Source organism: Cynocephalus volans, chromosome 7 (assembly GCF_027409185.1).
Source record: "Cynocephalus volans isolate mCynVol1 chromosome 7, mCynVol1.pri, whole genome shotgun sequence".
Classification (NCBI taxonomy): Eukaryota; Metazoa; Chordata; class Mammalia; order Dermoptera; family Cynocephalidae; genus Cynocephalus; species Cynocephalus volans.
The window spans coordinates 3747583-3773486 of NC_084466.1; the positions used below are offsets into that span (position 1 = coordinate 3747583).

The following is a 25904-nucleotide window of genomic DNA, read 5'->3' on the forward strand; positions in this document are numbered from 1 at the left end:
CCAGGAAGATGCACGACGGAGCGAAATTTAAAGGTGCCATCGTTGGGAGAAGAACGATCTAAAGAAAACTGTGTTAAACATTCCGGTTTTGATGCTAAGAAGTTTTCCCCTGCAGGAAAAGACATGCATAGTAAGAATTTGGCATAGTTTGGCTTCCTCCTATAACTTATAGGCATGTGTGGTCCTCAGAACCCCAAAAAGAACAGATGGAAAGTGCCTAGCACAGCTTAGAATATGAGAAGCAATTAAAAAAATAGGTTGCATGGTGTGCACACTCAAGGAACGTATAATCTACCTGGAAATATGAGTTATTTAGATGTCACAACACACCAACCGGAGTGTTATCTGAGGTAGGAGAATGCGACTGTATTGTGGGGAGGAGCAATCCTGGGAAGCCTCACAGAGAAGGGTGGAAAGTGTGGAATTAAACTCTAGAAGACCTTGCCTTCTGTGGCATGTGTGTGTCATAAGAAGCAAATATATGTCAGACTAACAGGGAGACATAGTTTTGTAAGAAAAGGTGGCTCCAGTGTGTACAAGAAAAGATTGGTAAGGTAGATGCCAAAACGTGCATACAAAGCAAAGTATTAGAAACATTAAAAACAGCAGGACTATTGAGAGCATGTGCGGCCTGATTTGAAACACTTCGTATGGAACTGGAACAACATGGTGAGTGCAAAGTACTTTATTGTACATTACATGGAAGAGCTACTTGGAGAAAACATGCAAAAGAGAAAAAAACCAAATTGGTCATCCTACTGATAGTGGTGACAAAGACCAATGTGTTAGTTGTTCCAAAACTATGCAAAAAAGGGAAAGAAAGCAGGTGGGCACAAGATATAATAAGTATAGCGTGAACAGCCAGCGGACGGGAGACTTTTAAACATCAAGGTTGGATGATAGTAAAGGAAAAGAAGCAAGAAGAAAAGAGAGGAGAAACAAAGGATTTCTGATATGGTACAAAAAGAAAATAAAGAGAAATGAATTTAGAAACCAAACCAACCATCTGAGAGGTACAAAGTGTGATCTGTATTTTGGTAAAAGAAAAATTTCCCTTGCTGGTACAAGAAGGGTTGGCTACCCAATTTCAGTGAATAATTATGGTTATAAGATTTAGAAACAAATTTTATTGGAATATTATCATCACTGGAGCCAAATAATAAGATATTTGTGAGAACGTGATTACAAAAAAGTAATAGAATATGCTAGTTCAAAGCCCTTTGTTTAAAACAAGAGTTGAAGGCTGCCTAATAGTAGTTGTGGGCAGAAGGGGTGAAGGAGGGTATATGGGTTTTATTATAGTCCTAGTTTAAAGGAAGGTATCTTACAGGACAAGACACGGTTTCTTGTTTGAAAAAATGAAAAAACAAGCTGGATGCCTATAAGCTGCTCAGACACATAGTGTGGCAAATGAGCAACCAGCATTCTGACTGAGAAAGCGATAGTCTCAAGAGTTATGGTGGGAAGTTCCCGTGGCTTGCAGCCCTATTCCATGCCCTGACAACCTTTGTCCAATAATAAATGTGTCATGCATAATGTCCTAAGAATAATAGAAAATAAAGAGGAGGAAATGGTCATGAACAAGTCAGTGATAATACCAATCAAATCACATTTGTTGAGCATTCACTCTGTGCAGAAAATGGATATTTAGGCAGAAATCTTTTTAAAAAAGGCTTTGAAGTTAGCACATAGTACATAGTATATCTACAAAATATACTGTATATTGGACGATCAAAAGAATAAATGAGTGAATGAATGAGTGAATGAATGAAAAGAGAGGACACCCAAAGGAAAAATCTATAGAGTTTTCATAAACTAGTTCAGTGAGTCCAGAGTTACATATGAAGTATAATGCTTTCAAGTTATGGACAGATATGCAGGTGTTTCCAGAATCCAGATCACAGACATACAAGCAAATGATAAAGATAGGAAGGGAGGAGAGATAAAGAGAAAGCAAAAGGAATAACATTCTCGGATGGGCTCATAAAAATTCTGTGAATAAATTCTGGAAAAAAGCTAACTAAGTGGAAAATAGCATTGGAAAGAAGAAGTGAATAAAAAACTCCTGCCTGTGTGGGCCCTGTCTCTTTGAAAAGCAGTTTACCTTTCGTTATAATGTACATCTGTTCTTCATCACTGCACTATGACTTCTGTCCATCCACCATGATTGTAAGTGGCTCTATTGAAACTTGTTATTTTAAGATCTCCTGAGTTATTGGGAGAAAATATTATGTTAAATAAGTTAACATATGTACTTGTCAGTGAAGGGCACTGGAAATGAGAAAACTAGAGTTTTATTTGTAATAGTTTTTTTTTTTTTTTTTAAGAAAAGAGGTAGAGATAAGCATGAAAGAATTATTAAAATAATTTCATCAAATGTGATAATGCCAGGATGGGTTACCTAATAATTGTAAAAGATGACAAGGGAATTCGTGGAAAATGAAGTCAAAGAACATTGAGAAATCTCGGGAAAATAAAATTGCTAAGTTGAAATGAGGGTGAATTTTAGCTTACTCAGCATGCAAGGCTCAGGTCAAGGAGAGTATGGGGAGGGGGAGGACAGATCAGTCCAGGGGTCAGGTAGGCAAAGGCTGGCCTGAACCACGCTGCTCTGAAATGTGACGTCCATTGCTGGAGATCTGGGAGTAGAACGCAGACACCAGGAGACTGGTGTGGTCCCAGGGCACAGCCCTGGTCACAAAGTTATCCTGGAACCTTTGCAGGAGGGATTAATTTATTAATTCAATTGAAAACTGTCATGAAAAGATATTCAGAAAAGATAAGTCATCATATCAGGGATTTCAGGGAAAGACAGATTGGAGAAAATAATGATGTAGAATAGAACATTTAATGTCAGTGGCTAATTTTTAGAGATATGTTTGCTGTGTGATATTTTAAAGAAATTGCTAGTTAAAAATGAAATGTATTAACATTGATAACATAGAAAGATAAGAATATAAACACCTTGGAGAGTTTTAATGCCCTGGAATATAGCTCCTTAGGAACATTCCAGTAAATGTAGGGTAGGATTTATTGAAATGCAAATTTTAATAATTTAAGCTGAATCAATATACTGTAATTTGATGATCTGAACTGGAGTTTGGAAGCCCAGATGTCTACTGGGTAATTGAATAAGAGCAGCCAGCTTTGTGAGCGAACCCATGTCCCAGCAAAAGGAACCAGTGTGGTCCTGCTTTAACAACCTGAAAAGGAATTAGAAACCTGGGCTCTCAATTTTAAAATATTTATTCAAAAAAATTATAGAATATGGTTAGGGCCAAATAAGACAAATCTACAGCATGAATCTGGTCAATGGGCCACCAGTTTGCAAACTCTGTTCCACATTTCAAGCACTGGATCGGTTCATGTGGAATACTGTACTGGTAGATATTTTTCAACATTATTCTGCATACAATCAGGTATTAAGTGTTACTATGCATACTTAATAGGATACATAGTAATTGATATTGGGAAATTAATTATTGTATTTGGGGTTATTTTGTGCTAAAGATCACACAAAAATTTTGAAGCCTCCCCTACAACCTGTATAAAAGCACTCAGCGTGTGGCAGAGCCCCAACAGAGAGAGGCGTTTGGCGGTACAAAGAAGATCAATCTTGAAGGTCAGGATGTTTCCTCAGGGACCCAGTAGAGGCTCGTCAACATCTGTACTAATTTACTGAACCAGGGTGCTGGAACGAAAACGACAAAATATTGAGTCAACAATAAACAACCACGCAGATGTTTTGCTAAGCTCTGGTAGACAGTTGCACAATTTGAGGTCATACATAAGCTGTGTGCTTTTTAAAAAAAAACAGGCTTTACTTTTTAGAGCTTTTTTAGGATCACAGAAAAATTGAGCAGAAGATGCAGAGAGTTCCCATGTATCCCCTCCCTGCCCCCATGCACAGCCTCCCCATCATCAACATCCCCCACAGAGTGGGACATTTATTAAAACTGACAAGCCTACATTGACATTTAATCATCACCCAGAGATCATAGTTGACATCAACGTTCACTCTTGGTGTTGTATATTCTATGGTTTGGACAAATGCATATAATGTGTGTCCACCATTATAGTGTCATACAGGTGGTGTCACTGCCCTAAAATCTCTCTGTGCTCGGCCTGTTCATCCTTCCTCCTTCGTCAAACCCTTGCAACCACCAATCTATTTACTGCCTCCATAGTTTTGCCTTTTCCAGAATGTCATATAGTTGGAATCACATGGTATGTAGCCCTTTCAGACTGACTTCTTTTACTTAGTAATATGCATTTAAATTTCTGTGTTTTTACATGGCTTGAGAGCTCATTTCTTTTTAGCACTGAATAATTTCTCATTATTTGGATGCCCTAGTTTATTTATCCATGCACCTGCTAAAGGGTGTCTTGGTTACTCCTAAGGTTCGTCAATTATGAATAAAGGTGCTGTAAACATCCAATGTAGGTTTTTGTGTGAATATAAGTTTTCAACTCATTTGGGTAAATCCCAAGCAGCATGACTGCTGGTTTATACAGTAACGGTATGTTTAGTTTGGTAAGAAACTGCCAAAATGCCTTCCACAGTGGCTGGACCATTTTGCATTCCCACCGGCTGCAAGTGAGAGTTCTTGTTGCCCCACATCCTTGTCAGCACTTGGTATTGTCAATGTTCTGGATTTGGGCCATTTTAATAGGTGTGTAGTGATATCTCATTTTAATTTGCATTTTCCTGATCACATATGATGTGAAGCATCTTTTCATATACTTATTTTTCATCTGTATGCCTTCTTTAGTGAGGTGTCTGTTAAGGTCTTTTGCTCATCTTTTTTTTTCTTTATTGTTGATTTTAAGATGTCTTTGTATATTTTGGATAATAGTCCTTTATCAGATATGTCTCTGGCATATAGTTTTATAGTTTCTCTTATGTTGACCTTGTACATATTTTATTACATTTACCCTAAGTACTTCACTTTCAAAGGAGCTAATGTAAATGCTATCATGCTTTCAATTTCAAGTTTCACTGTTTATTGCTGGTGTATTGGAAAGAGATTAACCTTTGTATATTAACTCTGTGTCCTGAAATTTTGCCATAATCACTTATTAGGTCCAGGAGTTTTTTCAAATTTTCTGCACAGACAGTCATGTCATCTGCAGTGTGCTTTTATACAGGGTGGTATAAAAATTGACACATTTTCAGGGTAAACTGTATAATGCAGTGTAAGTTCGGATAATTCATCCAAAAATAAAAAATTTCTGTATCTACTTGAAGATGTTTTTGGGTTAAAAAATGATTAAAAATTACTTGGAATAATTTTTATTCATGTTCCATATACACATATACACAAATACATGTATGTATATATGTGTATATATATTTTATATATATATATATATATATTTATGCTCTGAAAAATTTGGTATTTCCTATTTTCTCAGTGTTTTTATCTAAGATGTGAAAAGTTACCAAATCAACATAGTTTTAGGTCGTAATGAGCTGATTAATGGCTGGAGCCTGGCAGCAGGCCCATGTCTGTGCTGGCTGTTCCTGCATGATGGGGACAGAAGCAGCAGGTGATGGATCAATTCCGCCTTTGGGAAGTGGCCCGGAACCAAGCGAGCACGCACGCGCCCCCCTCGTTTTGGGAGTCTCATTCTGCCAAGAATCTGTTAAAGGACCTTCTTGTCTGTTTTTGTCTGTGGGAAAAGACAGACTGGAGAGCGGGCCGGTGGGACACTGCATGATGAGGAAGGGATGCAGAGGACTGTCGCGGGCGCTCACGGGATGCGCGGTTGGTCCTGCTGGTGCTGGGCTCTTGGAAGTTGGCTGTTCCTGTGTGGCTTGGCTCCCACATACTTGGTCTTCTTTCTTGGAGAATGACTAGGAGTTATGGCTGCTATCAGGGGCTTCTAGAACAGAAGGAGATCTTGCCCTTGCTCCTGAGGTCCTGGAAGCTTTGAGAAAGAAAGTTAGTGCTGTCCCGTGTGCTGTCCTGCCTCTGAGTCCTGCCTGCTTTCGACCTGGGCTCCATCAATGGATTTTGGACGTCAGTTTCCTTTGCTGTGTAACGGGGAGGTTGAACCAGTAGATTCCTAAGATCTTGTCCCCCTCAAACATGCTGTAACTTAATGAGTAAGTGCAGTGGTCATCAGTGCCAGAGTGACATGGCTCTGTTTCTTCTCCTTGACTTCCTCTCACTGCATTCCAGTTTAATGACAGTGACTGCTGTGCATTAAATGTGTCCCCCAGAAGCTCATGTACTGGAAACTTGACCCCCGCTGTAACAGTGTTAAGAGGGTGGGAAATCCGATTATGGTATTTGAAAGGTGGGGCCTTTAAGAGGTGATTGGACTGTGAGGACTATGCCCTTGTGAATGGATTGATCCATTCACAGATTAATGAGATGAATATTTACTGGGCAGTCCCAGGCATGGTTCTGATGGCTTTATAAGGTTATAAAGTGAGCAGGTTAGCTCTCTTGCTTAGCACATTCCTCTGGCTATGTGACACCCTGCATTGCTGCGGAGAGTCACCACTCAGAACAAGGTCCTCACCAGATGCGTTCTCTAGACTTTGGACTTCCCAGCCTCCAAAACTGTAAGAAATAAATTTTATTTCCCTAGAAATTAGCTGGTTTCAGGTGTTCTGTTATAAGCAACAGAAACAGACTAGTACAGAGATGATGCTGGAGACAGCTACTGTGCGTGGATCGTCCCCCGTATTCTTTCACGCATATTACATATCATTTCAACTCAGTAGGGCAGGTGATATTGCCCCCACTTAATGAGAGGACATCGAGAGTTGTAGGGGCTGTGACTTGCTCAAAGCAACACCACCGGGAAGAATGCAGTCAGTTTCAAACTCAGATCTGCCTCCCGGAGGCTGTGCGTGCTCCCGGTGCCGCTTCTCTCTCTGTGAATATTTGTGCTTCTTGCTTAACGGTAAAGGCTTCTTGGTGGTGGAATCATTGCATATATCCTGAGGGACATTTTCCAACGTACCTTGAATTTTCAAAGATTGGAATCTGAACTACATGTATTAGAGAAGAAAAACGTGGACCTTTGTCCCATATGTTCATATTTCTTTACAGGAACCAGCAGATCATGCTGTGATCATTGTCTGCCAATGCTGTCTCCCTCTGAGGACTGCATTCATGCAGAAAAGGGCCTTACTGCTTAGTGCTCCCTTGTTTTTTCTTAGCACTTGGCACAGTATTTTATCTTTTATAGTCCTTTAATATTTATTAAAAATAAGCAAATGAATAGTTTATACAATTGTAGTAGTACATTTTAAATTAAAAACTAATTTTTAATTTGGCCAGTCCCAACATCTCACTGGCCTTTCTGTTTTCCAATATCGTAATTTTTAAGTTGATTGAGAAATAGACGTTAAGCTGCAGCATAAGCATTTGGGGTGTCTAGGTGTTAACGCTCTCCTGGCACACGAGCTTGTCACTTGGACAAGTGTCTGCCTCACTTGACCGATCCGTTACCCTCATTAAAAGGAGGCTCCACGTCTGTGCGGTGCTGTGCACGGTGGGGCCGACATGAACAGTCTTCTAGCCTCAAAACTAGAGGGTGTGGCTTGATAAGCTTTACACACACTTTAAATCCCTGGTGCCCACTTTTTTAGAAAAAGAAAGAAGAGTAATATATATTTTTCCATTTTCTTCCATATTAGGACATTTGTTCAATATAACTATTAAATTGAGATGTATTATTTCGAGTTTTTGAGTTCCCTGATCTACAAGTGTAATGGCCAATACAAAAAATAAAGGTATTTTAGTATTAAAAAAAAAAAGAAAAAGAAAAAGAAAGAAGAAAAGTTGTAGGTCGTTAACATTTCTGTATTATTACTCAGTTGTGTTAGACAATTTAAACCTGCTTTTCCAATGAAACAGTTAACTCTAGGATCTGAGTTTATAAATCAAATAGAGGTCTGCTTAATAGGCTTCTCCTTAAAGAGCATTATCCTTTGAAGCTTTCAGAGTTTATAATCTAGTCTTTTAACTGTGGCCTTGGGTAAGGAAGGGATGTGTTTAAAACTTGTTTTGTTTTGCTTGCTGATTCTATTAATTATTCAACAACTATGTTCTGAGAACCTGCTATGCATCAAACACTGGACTGGGGGCTGGTAGCATAGTGGTAAAAAAGGAAAAAGTCCATATGCCTGCTGGACTCTACAGTCGTGATTGGAACGTAGAATTCCAGAAATGTAATTCATGAAGAGAAAAAGCCTTGGTTGGTTATTTCAGGAATATTAGAATCATTCAAATATGAAGCCAAATGATATAATTATTGGAATAGAAGCTACCAAGAATGATTCTTTAGTCTCCTGACTTCAGGTAGGCAAGTGATTGAACCCATCCTAGGCCTCAGGAGTGATTTGCAAAGTATGTGTGAACTGGTACAACACTGAATGACCAGAACTGGGAGAGTTTCTTATACCAACTTTCCTGCTACCAATATTTTTTTCCTTAAGGGTATTTATATTGTCGGCTAGGTGGATGAAGAAGATGTCAAGAGCATTCCAAAATGAGAAGGAGGAATTAAAAAACAAGGGTTTGGAGTGGATCCTACAGACATGGGGGGGACGTGGTTGGATGTGTGTGCATGTGTGTGTGTGTGTGTGTGTGTGTGTTTGTGTGTGCGCGCGCGCACATGCACGCGCATGCATGCTAGGACACAGTGCTGTTGTCTGAAGACTCATTCACTAGCACTAGATGAGGTATGTATAGGGCAGCCTGCCATGGAATTGTAATGTATTGAATTAAGTGAGTTGGGCGAAAAAGGTTTTTAACTGCAAAATGCTGTAGCTGGTGCTCTAAAATGTACTCAGCAGCTAACACACCTCTTTCTGACACATGCAGATCATTTCGTTGATGGTCATGACAAACCCACGATAGACCTTTAGGTCCTCAAAATATGCATTCCCTTATGGCAGGGGCTTTGCCAACTTCACTTCCCCATTCCAGTGCCTGCAGCACTGACTGACAGCCGTAGGGGTTGAACAGACGCTGGCTGAGATCATAAATGAGTGAATGATTAGCCACGCCAGCGGGATCTTGAAGCAGTTGTTCTCTGGGACTAGTTCAGGCAGCCATTTACTGTCTGTGCTATGTCCTGAAAATTTCCACTGTGCTTATTTAAACCCCCTGCCCCGCCAACCCTTTACTTTGCTCCAAGGAAGGGGAGGGTAAAAGAACTTCCGCTTTGCTGTAGGTTTCCCTTTATTTAGTCAGCACAGAGAACTGACGCGCATGGTGGAAGATGTGGGGTAATAGGTTCTGACACTAGCCCCATCACATTTACACAGCAGAGGCCACATGGTCCTGTGGTTCCCTTCCAACTGTTCAGGGTGTAGTGAAAATCACCTTCCACCTCGTCTCAATTTTCACGTATTACCTTTCTGATGGCAAGGAAAGGGGGCTTAGGCAAGTGATCATTAATTAGTGCTGGGTACTGGCTTCCCGGCTTTCTTCTTTTTATTGTAGCAAACTTCCACCACTGTTGAACATTTGTGTGTACAAGGCTGAGAATTGTTGGCATTTTTTGAGGTGGAGCTTACAAAATGGATTTTGAGGAGATGAGAATTTAGAGACACTCATGGGCTCCATGCCGCACCCACAGCTGATCCGAGCAACACACATGTGCTCAAGAGTGTCTGAGAATTGCTGTGTAAGTTCAGGCATTTCTTAGAAAGATGTGTGCAGTTAACATGCTGAGTTTGCAGAGTGTCTTTGCTTCAGAAATTTAATGTTCAATATGCATTGTGAGATGCTGCTTCAGAAAATGCAGGTTAGCATTTGCTTTCTTCATGTGTTTATGTGTTTGCAGTCTACGTGAAATTGCAACAGTACCACTTTTTCTGTCTGGAAAATTGTTTGTATGTACATTTCATTTTTCTGAGTCACTGGAAAAGAAAAAAGGAAGTCTCACTTCCGGTTCAAAGCCATTTATCACCTGTGTGCTATACCTTATCTCACAGTTCTTAAAACAGAATGAAGTAAAACTTTGAAGGATGTTGCTGGCAGAGAAAACTTTTCTTCAATTTTAAGAGGTGATGATTAGAAGTTTCCAGACTAATTGGTCTCCTCCTCTTCAATATTGAGTGTAGACAAATATTACATAATCTTGTCCCTTGAATATCTCAATTCTTTGAATATTTAGTGTACTTGTAAGATTGGCTTTGGAGATCACAAAGGAGATATAGAGTCATGGTGATTTATTTAGGATTCATTTTTAAAGTAATTTAAAGTTTTTTAAATTTTGAAATAATTTTAGACTTACAAAAAAGTTCCAAAGTACTCCCATACATCCTTCATCTAAATTCCCCAAATGTTAAAGTCTTACAAAACCACAGAAACAGGAAAATAACGTTAATACGATACTCTTACCCGACCTGCTGACCGTACTTACATCTCATCTGTTGTCCTACTAATGTCTTTTTCTGATCTAGGAGCCAACTCAGGATGCGTGTTGCATGCAGTTAGCTGTCACCTTAGTCCCCTGTCATCTGGACAAGTCCTCAATCTTTTGTGTCTTGTGTGACCTTGACACCTTCCACGTGTCTTGACCAGTTATTTTATAGAATACCCTTTAACGTTGGGTTGTCTGATGTTTCCTCAGGACTAAGTTTGGGTCACATGTTTTTGGCAGAAAAACCACAGAGGTGACATTGTCTGCTTCTCAGGACGCACGTGCCACTACTTTGTCCTGTTCTTGGTGATGGTGACTTTGGTCTCCTGGTTCAGGTGGTGTCTGCCAGGTCTCTCATTGTACAGTTACTATTCTTTCTTTGGTAACTAACAGACCCTTTGTGGAAAGATGCTGTAAGGCTGTTTTTTCCTCCTCGTGTTGTCTTCCCCTGAAAAGTCCTGCCTGCGACAGCACGTTGTGGGGCAATATTTTCTTTCCATCATTTCTCATGTGTTAATTGGAGTTCTGTGGAAAGGAAGAGCTTTTCCTTCTCATCCATTATGTATATACACACTTACTGATATCAAAATGGGCTTGTGGATTTTTATTTTGTTCTGTGAATTATAATTCGTTTCCACCATTATTTTGTTTTCAAATCATCTTAGATTTAGCTGTTGGGACCCCTCTCCAGCTGGCTCCTATGGTTTGTTTTTTGAGTATGTTCTTTCTTTCTTGCACCAGAAGAAGTTCCAGGATCATCTTGTTCCTTCCCTGCTCTAACCTTGGCACCAGCCTTTCTCCTAAGAGTTCTGGCTCCTTCTACAGAGAAATGATGTTTAGAAATCAAGTCACAAGGGTTAAACGTGCTTATTGCTACTGTGGTGCCACTGCTGCTAGATGCAGGGATAAATTTTATTTCCCATTGGTGCAGTTAATGGTCACTGTTAGAGAAATGGACATCTCTACTAAGGGCAGAATCTGGGCCAGGGTCACCTGCCATGTCACCTGAGTGTTGATCTTGGAGAGGCTGTGTGGAATGGTGAAGCACCTGGCTTGGGAAGTCAGAGACACTCTGGTTCACATCTTACCCACTCGGAGCCTACATTTTGTTCTGTGTAAAATGGGGCCATTAAACAACCCTACCGGGAAAGCTAAGTGTGAGAACACAGTACATGCCTAGAGCAACAGAGGAAACTAAAAACTGATCGCTCTTCCTTTTCTTTTCTCACCTATTTGTATCATACCCTTGGGTAATTTACGGCAAGTTGGATGCTTCTACCATTGTTTTCTAGTTTTGATAATTTAAAAAATTATCTTCTAATTAAAATTTTTTTTTTCACATTCTCCTTCCTCCTAATCTGATTAGAAAACTTTGGGAGGAAAACTGATTAGATGAGAAACAATCTTAAATGAGGAAATAGTCAATGTATTTGCAGTAGTCAGTTTCTGCTGCTTATAACAAGAATACCTGGAACTGGGTGATTTTTAAAGAAAACAAAATTTATTGTGTACGGTTTCAGAGGCTGGGAAGTCCACAGTCCAGGGAATACTACTGATGAGGTGATTCTTCAGCGATGCAGAATGTCACATTATGAGGATGGTGGAACAGAGAGAGTCTCTCATGTGCTCTCCTTTTAAAACCCCCAGAACCACGCCCATGACCACCATTAAACCATCAATTTAATCACTTCTTTAAGGCCTCACATTTCAATTACCATAATAGGATTTCCCAACCTCCACAGTTACAGTGAGGGCTAACTTTTGGGTGGACATTCAACCCAAGGCATTCCACCCCTGGCCCCCCAAACTCATGTCCTTTTCACATAAAAATACATTCATTTTATCCCCAAAGTCTTAACTTGTTTCAGCTCAAAGATCCAGAGTTCAAAGTCCCATCTGTGAAATTAAAATTACTTATCTACTTCCAAGATACAGTGCTGGGACAAAGATAGGGTATATATACCCATTCAAAAAGGGAAAAATAGGCCAAAAGAAAGAGGTAACAGATACTAAGCAAGTCCTCAACCCAGCAGGGCAGGCATTAAATCTCAAAGCTGGTGATTCATGTACCTTGACTCCATGTTTGACCTCCTGTACATGGTAGTGCAGGGGTTGGTCCCCAAGTCCTCATGCAGCTCCACTCCTATGGCTTTCCGGATCTCAGGTGATGCTTCAGCTCTAGGTTGGCATTGCACACTGGTAGCTCCACAATTCTAGGTTCTTCATGGAGGTCCTGCTGTCATGGCTCCACTAGGCATGGCCCCGATGGGGTTTGTCTGCTGCAACTCTGACCCCACATTTCTGCTCTGCATTGCTCTAGGGAAGGCTGCCTGTGGTGACTCCATCCCTGAGACAGATCTCTTCCTGGGTCCCCAGGCTTTTCCACACATCTGTTGAAATAGGGATGGAGGCTCTAAAGCCCACACAGCTGTGGCATTCTGCAAGCTTGCAGACCTAACACCATGTGGACACCACAAAGGCTTCTGGCTTGTATTTTCCAAAGCTGTGGGTCCAGCTGGGGCTAATATAGCCATGGTCAGAGCAGTTGGGGTGCTGTTGTGAGGAGCAGCACCCCAAGGTTGCCCTGGACAGTGAGCCCATGGAGGGCACCTCAGGCCTGTTCCTCAAGACCATTGTGTCTCCCTAGGCCTCTGGGCCTGAAATGCAAGGGTTGGTCCCAGAGTCTTCTGCAATGCCTTCAGGGCTTTTTCCTCTTCTCTTGACAATCCCTTTCCTTTGTATTAATCTTCTAGTACCATTGCATTTTTCTCCTGAAAATGCTCTCTGCTTCTCTACCACATGGCCAGGCTGAAAATTTTCCAAATCTTTATGCTCTGCTTCCCTTTTAACTTCTGGCTTTACATCTTGCCTTTTCTGCCGTAACTCAGCATAGGCTGTTATAAGTAGCCACGCAGCTTCCGAAATGTTTTGCTTAGAAATTTCTTCTGCCAAATACTCTGGTTCATAATTCTTAAGTTCCAACTTCAACAATGTAATAGGGCATTGACACAATGCAGCCAAGTTCCTTGCCAGTTCATAGCAAAGGTGATCTTTGCTCCAGTTTCCAAAAAGCTCTTTCTCATTTACATCTGAGATCTCCACAGTATGGCCTTTACTGTGCGTATTTCTATCAGCATTCTGCTCACCACCATTTAACCAATCTCTAAGAAGTTCTAACCTTTCCCTGGTTTCCTTGTCTTCTAAACTTTCACTAGCATCTAGGCTTTTTCTAGCCTGTCCTCCAAATTTCTACAGCCTCTCCTCAACACCCGGTTCCAAAACTGTTTCCACATTTTCAAGTATTTGTTTATAAGGAACACCCCACTTCTGGTACCAGTTTTCTGAATTAGTCATTTTCTGTTGCTTATAACAGAAATATATTGGAACTGGGTGATTTGTAAAGAAAACAAAATTTATTGCTTACAGTTTTGGAGGCTGGGAAATCCACAGTCCAGGGAACATATCTGGTGAGGTGACTCTAGCAATGCATGGTGTCACATGGTGAGAATGGTGGAGCAGAGAGAGAGAGACTCTCATGTGCTCTCTTTTTAAAGCACCCAGAACCATGCCCATGACCACCATTAAACCATTAACCTAATCACCTCTTCAAGGCCCAACTTTTCAACTATCAAATAGGATTTCCCACCATCAACAGTTACAGTGGGGATTAAGTTTTTGTGGGACATTCAATCCAAGGTAGTACTCTTTGTGGGTATGGTGGAATGATCATAAATTAGTTGCAGGTAGATTGATTTTTCTATTGTTTCTTTATTTGTATGATTTCTCTAAACAAGAAGGACTAATTTCAGCTCGTGTGCTGATCTTATCAGCCTTTAAAGCAGTTTCCAATCTCTCCAGGTGAACTTTAGAGACATCTGGCTCATCTAGGCTGAGTATTTTAAACCCAAACCAACAAGTGGCAGTGTGTGGGAGTGTGGAGCCTGGAGTGGGAGAGGAATACGCTTGTCCTTTAGCAGGTCTGGTTTCATTCTGGTGTCCCCTGGAATCAGGTCACAATCATTTTGGCATTTTCTTGTTTCTGGATCACAAGGCCAGTCTTCCTCTGGTATCTTACCTGGTATGCGAGCCTGGGGACTCTTTCTCCCAGGTGAGGAGCCTAAAGTGGTTCTTCCCTTCTGTTTAAGAGTTTTGGGCCCTGAAATATGACCCTTATGGTCCACCCACTTCAAAAACTCCCACCAAGGCTTTGAGGTTGGTGTTGTCTGCTGAAGCCGATGGGGATGTGCTGTGACTTGTGGTTAATGGGGGATGCACCTGCGGGGCTCAAGCAGCCACTGGTATTCCATGTGCATTGGATGTTGGCTATGATGGACGTATGAATTCAGTTCCAATAGACAGAGCTGAAGGTCTGGTGTGCTCCAGGTGCCAGCTTTACTTTATAATTTCTTCCTTGTTTCTCATGCTAGTCATCATACATCTATAAGATAAATGTAAAATAAGGCAACATTGCTATTTTCATAATTCCAAATGTACTTCATTTTCTTGATTCTGTATTCCTATTTTATATGCCTGCAAACTATAGACCCAATCTATCAGCATAATTAAAGTGCTTTTGTGACAATTCTCCCCTCTGGAAAAACTGTAGCCTCCTGATTTTATAAAAGTTTTTAGTTTTGTTATTCTACACTTTATTATTAAATTATATCATAAATAAGGGTGGGTTTTTTTTTTTTTTTTTTAGCATATACATTGAACACTGGAGGATAGAAAAGGCTTATTTTACCGGCATCAAGTAATAATTTTTTTCTGAATATGAGCTAATTTTCTGGAACTTTCCTAAAAGTGCTACAATTATTATTATTTTAAAAAATTTTAGCTGTCGATGTCTTTGCTAAAATAGGTCATACACAACCCCTTTGCAGGAGAGCATACTGTCCATGTGATTTACTCTTTCTGAATGCTCAGGGTCCTCTCGGCAGGCCTTATCACCTCGCCCTGTTCTGAGGGGTTTCCCCGCAATAGCCCGCGAGTGCTGAGGTGTGTACAGGTGCAGCTTCTACATCGGTTGACTCCGCTGCTGGGCTCTTGAAGGTGATGTTTCTCCTTTCTCTGCCTTTGAGGTCCCTTCCCATTTCTTACTGTTTCAAGCAAGTTACTCTCTCCATTCTAGAAGATTAGAAAAGAAAAAAGTAACATTTGTTGAGCCTACCATGTGAGAGCTCAACATCGTTTTTTCCCTGAACACCACCCACAGGTCCTCTGGGGAAGTCAAATGACCAGGAGTTTCTGACTGAGCAAGGTTGACTTTATTGTATTCTCATTCTTTAATTCAACACGTTTTTGTAAAACGCTCACTTGGCCTGGCTTGTATATCACAGGCCCTTCACAATCATCTATTGGACTTTCCTCCTGGGGTCAAGTGCACAAGCTGTGTGACAACAGCTTTCTAGGGTATTTCATTTTTTTAATTTTGTTTTATTTTTGGCAGCTGTATTTCAAATGTTGGTCATGTTAAAGTCTAACCCAAGGATAACAGATGTATAGTTCCATATAAGATCTTTAAGGAGTTTAAAGTCCTGACCTAATACTTGTACATATTGCCCTAAATGTTTTACAAACCTGTTTTTTTCACTAAACAGCTATTATGTGTCTTGTTTTGAACTAATTCCAGTGCTATGATTTTGGGAACCATTGAACTCTGAACGTCCTGAAATATTGCAAATTTTATCAAGTGCTTCTTAAACATATGTTACTGGAAACCTGGAGAGTACAGAGCCTGGCCTCTTTTTTGGGTGCTTAGGGGAGCTTACTGAAGGGTAAGGACAGCTCAGGAGAAAGCTAGTGGCAGGCAGCAGGCTGGGTGAATGCAGAGGTGCTTTGGAAAGATTCCTCCAGCTCTGCTGTTTTCATAACTGTGCAGAAGGCATCTCAGGCAAGGGGAAGCGCTCAGATTACAGCTGTGTAATTCAGGGTGCACTTAAGAAAACACACACCCATCCTTAGGAGTTTTAACTGGGAATTCTAACACCTCCTGAGCAACCCTTTCCAAAGTTCTCCCTCTGTCCTCCACAGAGGTGCTGAAAGTGTGCACAGCTCCATCTCCATCCCCCCAGGTCCCTCCAACCCCCTCACGCCTAGGGCTCCCTGGACATCAGACAGCTCGCGGTCCTTCCCATCCCAGGGAGGACGGCCGGGAGGCGCAGGGCCTGCCCGGTGACCGGAAATCCTCTGTGCAGTGGGCGCTTTGTGTGATTTGTGCCCTCGTCAGCAGCCACTGCGCTCGCTGTGAGGTTTCCTTTGTGTCTAATCCTCATCTGCTCAAAAAGGCCTGCGTTCCACTTGGTCCAATGCTACTGTGCCTGGCAGCATGCAACTCTGCTGCCTTACACCCCTTAAAAATTTTTGGTTTCCTTTCCAATTTTCTAATATTTCTTTATCCTCCTTAAAAAAATTAGTTTAAAAATTTAAATTTCCGGAAAATTTACAGCAATCGTGAGAATAAACTTCGGCATGCCTTCCACCCAGATGCATCGATCACAGACACATGTATCTCCCAGACGCGTCAATTGTTTTGCCACCCTGTGTTTTCTCTCCCTCTCCATATTATCATTAATTTCTGCTGAGGCATTTGAAGCATGAGTTGTAAAAGTTATCTCCCTTCACCCCTGAACACGTCAGCATTAGGAACAACGATGGTCTTCTACTTGATGTGGTATTTAGGAAGTTCAGGAAATTTAGCATTGTTCCAATTTTATATCCAAAGCACAGTCCACTTTCAAGTTTTGCCAATTAGCCAATTCTGTTCTTTGCAGCACTGTTCCTTCATTGTCCTCCGGTCCGCAATGACACTGCCTTTAAGCTCCCTGTGCCCCATCTTTCTTGGGTCTGCCCTTCCTCTGCAGATGAGCTCGAATGTTCTCATCCACGTGCAGTCCAGGTGCCACATTTCTATGAGCATGACTCCGAGGCTGGAGGCCCCGGGGGCCGGCAGCCTTGTCTTGCTTTTCATGAACTCTGATTCACGGTGACAGCAATCGACCTGCTGGGGTCGAGCTGGGGCATGTCCATCTCACAGCAAGGAGACAGTTGACGTGACAGCCGCCTGCGTCCTCCGGGCCTGCCTGAAGCTTCATGCTGCATGCACGCTGCCAGCCTCAGCTCATTCCGAGGCTGTGCGGCCGAAACAGCTGAATTGGGGAATAGCTTTCAGCCCTTTATCTCGGTGGCGATCTTTTGCTGTGTGCAGAGTTTCCCGGGTGCAGGCCAGGGCATGACTTCATTCTGTGGCCTGCAGCAGCCCTGCTCTGGCTGCTGGCTCAATCCTGTGCCTGCTGCGTCCGCTACTGGGGCATCCCCGTCTGTGTCTGTTCCCGGTGGTGGCCAGCCAGGGCAGTTGGGCTGGAAGCACTCCCCTACCCCAAGCGGGTTGCTGTGTGGTAGATCCACAGGAATTCCTGCGGAGTTGGCCAGAACTTAGTGCTCAGCTCAGTCTACTCCTCTGGTAGTGAAGATGGGCCTGGCTGACGTGGAACTAAAATGACCTGTCACTTCATCTTCGGGAGCTCAGTTGTTTTCTACAGGCAGCTCCCCAAACCCAAGACTGTTGACCATATAAAGTGCTTCAGGAATGCACACAGCAATTGACAGACTAAATCTGCTTTATTCACCATATTTTCTCATGGGCTGTGCAGGGAGTAGAGACTACACAGGAAGGAGACGGTTCCCCTTTCCTGAAAGCCAGGGCTGGTGTGAAGCTCTCCGATTTTGGGGGTGAGGTCACCTGTGTTGAGACTGTTGACCAAGCCGTGTCCTTGTATCAAAACAGACTCCGGTGACTCACAAGCCCGCCCACTTTCTGATCTGACTGTGTGCAGTGCTCACGCGTGGTCTGCTGTGATCTTTGTTGGGTGAAAGACTAGATGTCGGTGGTTCCTGCCTTTGCAGCCCTGAGTTGGACGACAGGAAATATAACTGTGTACAGCGTCAGTTACGGATGTCAGTCTCTCATCGCTTGCTTGGCACTGTGGCTTACCTCGTTAATCCTTTTGTTTCTGGCGCTTTGATACTCTTCATTATTTAGAACATCCTCTGGGCCTTTTCTGGCTTTGCCATGTACTCAAATTGCCTGTGTAGGAGAATGATGAAATCTGCATGTGGAAAATCAGTCTAATTGCGACTGCAGTTGGCTCGGTGCTCTTTCAACTTTCTGGGATGTTCCCACCTTCCTCCTTTTTTCCTTTACCCTGTTTTACGAGGTCATGCTTCACTCATTCCCAGATCCCTTAAATTTGGATGTGAAGCATTTGGAACATCCCAGAACTAAGGGGATGAGAAGTTGTCTGAGCAGTCCAGGGGGATGTTGGTGAGGCCATGCCTGAAGCCCAGGCCCTTTCTGGGTGCCTAGGTGTGCTTAGCGGGGACAGACTTTGTGACTGAGGGACAGACTAGGAGGGGAAGGAAAGACTGTTAAAACACAGTAGGAGACAACAGAAAAAGTGCAAAATAAATGTCCCAGTGCTCAAGAGGCCTAACTCCCCGGGCTCATGTGATGTAGGGGGCCAGCAGCCCTGTGAGCTCAATAGCTCCAGGGGATATTGATCCCTCTGTGGGGGTTATCGATCCCTCTGTGGGGGGGTATTGATCCCTCTGTGGGGGGTATTGATCCCTCTGTGGGAGTATTGATCCCTCTGTGGGGGGTATTGATCCTTCTGTGGGGGATATTGATTCCTCCATCAATCCCTGAATAATGGGAGAGGAAGGGAAGCAAGGAGAGAGAGAGAGCACGCACGAGAATACCTTTGATTTAATGGACCAAAGTAGTGTATAAAAACACCTTCTGGTTTTGGATTCGAACGAAGAGTTACTTTATGGGACTAGAGCTGACATCCTCTGCTTATTCAGAGATGAGAGGCACAAAGCACCTCCACTGAAATACAGTATTTTAACCTTTTGCTTTTTTCGTCTTCCTCTCCCTCCCTTCCCCCCTTCCTTTTTTCTTCCTTCTCCCTTCCACCCTCCTCTACCCTTCTTTGGAGTTACTGGGAATTTGTACTTGGACTTGGGCTGCAGGTGGAAGTTAGGGGGTGTTGCCCAGCTTCCAGTTTTGGGCAGACAGTCTGTGCAGCTGGGCTGGTCTGCTCGGCTCACTCCCGGGGGGTGGCAGGCATGTTCCTGGGAGCTGAGAGTAAACATTTACTAAGTCTGCAACTTCTTAAAAGTCTGGCCCACGTCTGTGCCTCCTATGAATAAGGACCAGAGTCTGCGGGCCTTTGACCTCCGAAACTGATTAACCCAGACTCGTGAGGGGCGTGGGCACCCGCTTACTCCAAGCTCCCGGGCAGGGTGGGGACGCCACCTCCGGCACTCTGCTGGGACATAGTCTCATTTCCAGAGCAGGCTGGGGATACAGCTGCTGCACTCCCACGACTGCCAGAAGGACTAGGGATGAGGATGTTCTGAACTTTTTCTTTTGATGCAATTTTTACAGATGTGTTGGCTCTGAAAAAAATTCTGGCTTACTTTTTCTTTTTTCTTTTAAAGAATAGTAAACATGTGACTGTTTAATTTTGGGTTTTCCTATATTCATAATTGGGAGTTATTTTTACTTGGTCATAACCTAGATAGCCTAACCTTGCATTTCTTTACAGTTAATGAAATAATCCTAATACGTGTTTACAAGAAATGATCTGTAAAATAATATACCATTTCAACTATTAACTTCACGTTTTCATTAAATATACAGTTGGCAAAGCTGTTATTATCCCACACATGAGGTAAAACTTAATTTTTCATTCAGGTGCGTTCATTTAAAAACAATTCAGTTTTCTTTTTAGTTTTTACTATTTACTTATTTATTTATTTTTAATTTTTTAAATTTTAATTTCCCAATATACATTGTAATTGATTTTTGTGTCCCTTTACCCATTCCTCTTTCCCACCAAATAATTCCATTTTGATGATGAAAATAATACACACTTTGCTCATTTCAATGCATGTTTCAAAGTGGGTTTGTAAGGGGTTATGCGATTTGCTTTCTCTTGATCTGTTTTACATTTGATGTAGAGAATGATGAAGGTTGTTTTCCCAATATTTATTGATTACACAGTCCGCTCTATTTTCTCATCTGAACTTAGTACTTGATTTTGAAGTATTCGATTAGGGGTGTGACATCATTCCTGGAGGTCAGAGGCCACCCTGAGTTTGCTGAAGACCTTCTGCTTGCTGCGGTCTGGGGTGGTTTGCTCTCTGGCTTGGAGTAGAGAGGGATAGACTATGTATTCTTTGACTTCACTTTCACTGAGTGCTTTCTGCTGTGTGGAAGTTTTCCAGGAATGTGTAAAGAGCCTGCAGGGTCCAGCCAGCTAGAGCTACCTGCTGGGAGAACTTGGATTCGTTTAATCAAAGTTCAGACACTCTCAGGAGCACCTTCACACTCACGAGGTCCTTGTGGGGTCGGTGCCAGGGGCCTGCCTTTGGGTTGGAAGTGTTGATTGGCTCTTCGCAGCACTTGAAATGAAACGTAGACTTTATGATGCAGTCCTAAGCAGGAAGGTGATCATGAAGGACACATAAACTCATCAGGGGAAAATACACAAGTGCAGGAGATGAGGACAGCCGGAAGTACTGGCCTGCACCCGGAGACGCGAGGTAGGGGTATTGATTAGTGCAGCGGAATCAGGGCACGTGTGTTTCCCTTAAGAATGTGTAGTTTGTACTTTCCTTCCATCCTATGAACTCCGGCCCCACGGGTTAAGTGCCTGAGCCCCGCTTCCTCTTATGGCACAGTAGCAGGACTGTGGGATGAGGAACACCTCCCGGGTGCTGGATCTCAGTGTAATTTTGTCTAAATAAAGACTTCAGTGGAGAGTGAGGCGGAGAAATCAACAGGAGGATAAAAATTTCCATCCTTAAATTATGTCCCGTAAGTAAAAATTTCCCATACTTAAGTAAGGAGCTTCTGCAAATTACATTTCTTTTCTGATTTACTGTAAATATAAATCAACTCGCCAGTTGGGCAGGGTTATTACCACCACCCTGGGAGGACAGGCATATGTTGAAGAAATACCTGCTTTCTAAATGTTGTCCATTGGAACAGCTGATGGTTACGAATGGCTTTGGCGCAGGGGTGGAGGAAGGCTTTGGCATTTGGCCATGGTGCAGGTCTCAGCTCCAGCGTCCCCGGCTGGTGACAATGGGAAGTCAGGAGGCCTTTCTGGTCCTCAGTTTCCCCAGCTGCAAGACTTGAGCAGTAACACTGAGCTCTCAGGCTTGGGTGACAATTAAGTGAGGATCTGTTTCTAAAGCTCTGACAGCACATGGGAGGTACTCAAAAAGCGTGAGTTTCTTTCCTTCACCCCTTAAACCTTAGGGTGCAAACGTGGGCCTCCGTGCATGTTTTGGGAACTTCTTTAAAAGGATTCTGTGTTTCCTGGCTTCCCACCCTTTAGCAGCTGGAATGTGGGAATCCCTGTGCCCTGTAAACCAGTTATACTGGACAGTGGTCTTGACGTTGGTCATTTCTCTGTCCGTCTAGAAACAGCCGAGAGTCTTCCTGCTGCTCCAGCCTCAGCAGAAGGCTCAGATATTTTGCTTAAACCGCAGCCAAGTTCCTATTACCTGACAGGCACTGGACCAGGCACCAGGGTGGGAGTGGGCAGCCACCATACCTTCTTCGGTGACAATGTCTGGCTGGATGCCTCAGCTGATCTTCGTGCGGGGAATCTCGCAGGAATCTCAGAGTCAGTGGCTCTCAGAAAACGTTTCTCACACTGAAGCTACTCACTGCCAGATGCCAGATCACTTCCTCCCGTGCAAATCCCACATCTGTCGGAACTGCTGAAGTAATCCCCCTGCGGTGGATTCCCCTGGGAACGGTGGGACCGCAGTGCTTTCTAAGAGGGATTTAAGCTGAGCCGGCTATCTGTGTTTTGTGTCTTTCTTCTGGGTTTATGAAATTGGAGTCTTAGATAACTTTTGAGGAATTTGAGGAGATGCTCATTTAAAGTCTGGAGAGTTCTTGGGCTGCAGAAAGAAGTTTTGGGGCTTTCTTTCTCTAAATGTAAGAAGTGGCAGCACTTCAGAAGAATGTAGTAAAAGATAAACAAGCAAGCAGGCCCTCAAATGTGGTGGGTGGAAAGGGAGCAACATTAAAATTCTTTTTTTCAGAGAATCCAAAAGTACCCACAGCAAAGAATGTGGTCCTCGATTCAAGCGATCCGCTCTGCAGGAGGGTGGGGGGCGTGAGGGGCTTACTGAGCCAGGGCGATGTGTGGGGCCTTGCCTCTCACTGTGGGGGAGCAGGTCACCCCTTGTCATCTCCAGCAGCAAGTGCTGCTGGTAAACACTGAGGCCTTATGGAGGGAATTTGTGAAAAAAATATTTTCACTTTTTTTATTGCGGTAAAGTATGCATAACATAAAGTTTCCATTTTAACATTGTTAAGTGTAGAGTCACTGGCTTTAAGCACATTCACATTGTTGTGCAACCACCACCACCATTTATCTCCAGAACACTTTTCATCTTGCAGAGCTAAAACCCAGTACCCATTAAGCAGAGGTGTTTTAATACCATGCATCAGCATCAAAGGTGTGCGTGCTACATTTATCTCTAGGAGGCTTGGGAAAGAGGGTGCCCTGGTGATGCCTGGTTTTAGTCAAATATCACACTACTGCGGATCTAGGAGTTCAGTAAGCTGTGGGTCGTCCTCTGTGGAGAGGACAAAGAGCCCTGCTGGGGCCTCACTGTGGGGACAGATGGGAAGTGAAGAGACTGTAAACTAGGCTTTAGCAGCCCCAATGCCGTTGCTGGAAATTGTCACACCCTCAAAGGATGTTGAAGTTCACTCCATATTGGCAGCTAATAAGATCCTCGGGTTCAGTAATATTTCAGTTCATAGAGATGGCATGGGGTAGAGGTGGCCTGGGGTAGAAGAATGGACCCGGACTTCAGGGTTCATGGGAGAGGTTTATGGTTATGCTGCACGGCCACGTGGTCACTGGGATGCAGCTGTATATCTCAGACACGGAGAAAAAGAGCTGCCTGGGAACCTGATAGTGTGGCCTGGGGCCCCACCTGAGTGTCTGTTGACAGTAGCCCACCTGTGGGTTCATCCCTTAGATGAGGACAGAGGCAGAAACTCTGAGATAATGTAGACACTTAGCTCTTGCTTCATTTCTTGGAATGGTTTCTGTGGCCATTAAATTAATAGAATTCAATCAGCAGGACTGACTTGTTTTGATTTAAAATTATAATATTTTATCACATTCTAAACATATTCTTCACAATACACTTTTAGTTTCACTTTTTTTATGAACCAAAAAATACAAAAGCTGTTCACTGATGACTTGACAGTGAGCCCAGGGTGGTGTGAACTGTTTCAGAGAAGACATGGTCTGCTTGTTAAAGGGACGTGCGTGTGACGCCGGTTTCCTGTCTAGTCAACAGAGTACAACAAAAGAAGAGAGATGGGCAATTTTGATTCCTTCAACTCCTCAGGCTAAAATAAGATTTCCCATCCTGTGTTTTGCTCCACCTAGATTTTGTAGACAAGCCTTTTAAAAAAGTATTGCTGTTGATAAAATACTTGCAGTTTGTTTTAGATTTGTACAAAGTTTGGAATAAATATGTCCTGTCAGACCAGAGAGTGAATCATGCAGTTGCTGTTGGAACCACCCACGTAGGGTCAACGAGCTAAAAAAAATATAAGACAATTAATTCTGGGTGGATGGAAAAGGAGGAAATTATGTTTTATTGAAAGAAAAACAAGGTCTGGAGAGTATTGCCTTAAAAATGTAAAACATGCAAATTAACAAGTTAGGAAAAGCCATCGTGTGTGCTTCTGGAAGTTGAGTGAAGGGCACACATGTCAGAGAGGTGAGAAGGGCAAGGAGCCCTGCTGGGGCCTCCTTGTGGGGACAGGTCGGAAGTGAGGAGACTGTGACCTAGACTCTAGCAGCCCTGATGCCATTGCTGGGGATTGTCACACCCTCAAAACTGCATATATCATATATGTAATTTCCATTTTTTAATGATATGAAGTGCAACTAATTGTATCTAGCACTAAAGCTATATAAATATAATCGTTATTTTTGGAAGATATTTAATGACTTAAGGATTGATAATCTTTTGTAATCTCACTATACAAAGTAAATGATACACTGTGCTTCCCAATATGTACATGTGACTATGTATATTCATATAAGCTCTAGCTAAACTAAAATTGAAGTCAAAGTAATGACTGAAAAGCTAGTATTATTTATTAACATATTCACTAATTTATCGTTAACATCAACTGGTAATTCCAGACTATATTTTTAATAAAGAGAAGGCATACAGTTGTGGTAAAAAGATTGAAATAATTTTTTAAAATTAAAAGTACATATTACTGTCTAAATTTTATTTTCTTGAAAGCTGTCCAGTTCACTTCGACTCAACCTGATTTCTATTGGCTTGCTTGAAACTTCACAGTAAGTGGTAGCAGAAACTCTAGAATTTTCTAGATGTTAACATGGTTAAAAGAAGTGCTTTGTCATTAGAAACTGTATTTTTATTTCTACAAATCTCCTAAAACTCTGTTGCATTGTATATACAGTGACATTTTATATACAGGTAACAGAGAAATACCTGTTTAATTAATGTAAATGAGAGAATAAAGAAATCATTCAAATGGAAGCACCTGGGAAATGGAATGAATTATATTTTCTATATTCTGTTTATTTCATATTTCTATTTATAATAAGTTGTGAATGGCTTAAGTCTGTTAAATACTTTTAAGTTCTCTTGAAAAAGAGAAGGTTTTCTGAATATGTAACACATGTCCATAGCTACATCACGTTATGCTTGTCAACGAATTAGACTGGGGGACATTTGGGTGAGGCCACGGGATACAAAAGCAATTTCTGGTAATTTGTATCTCATGAATATTCATAATAATAAAAAAGAGAAAAGAAAAAAAAAAGAATTAGACCGTTGGGTTTCAATAGGTGGGGGTCAACTTCAGTATTGATTTTTGTCTTAGGAGTAGGGCTCTGCTCAGGGACACAGTGGGGAGCGTGGTTTGGAAACGAGGGCTCCGCACACTGGACACGTGCAGCTGATCACAGGGTCTCACAGGATCTCCTAGAGATAGCTCTTGGCTTCATCGACCGCAGGGTAATTACCAGAGCATGTCATTGAGAAACCACGGCTCTGACCAGCAGAAGTTCAACTTTCTTCTGTGGTTTACCTCATTTTTTCTTCTTTAACCATAAACGTTGTACTTGTGTTTTTAGGTGGGTCCATTTATGGTTTGCAGGGTAGCAGTTTTGGTCTACCAGCCACTATCTTCCACACGCTTATTGAGGGTTTTAGTGGCTGCTCTGCTCAAATTTGCACATGACCTGGAAGAATGCCTCAGTGCAGAGAGGCACTTGTCAAGTGCAGAGAGGACCCGCCACGCCATCTTTATTCCACAGAGCTCATTATGTGGGATTTCTGTTTACATTTTATTTGAGTTGTCAAACCTGGTTTTAAAGATACGGATCAAATAATGTTATCCTGGCAGTGATGTT

At 42.3% G+C, this 25904-nt stretch overlaps 1 protein-coding gene across 2 annotated transcripts in view; it reads left to right on the plus strand.

The window, feature by feature from the left end:
• Positions 1-25904, plus strand: part of COL4A1 (collagen type IV alpha 1 chain) — a 144398-nt gene that overhangs the window by 25445 nt on the left and 93049 nt on the right. The window lies entirely within an intron of this gene.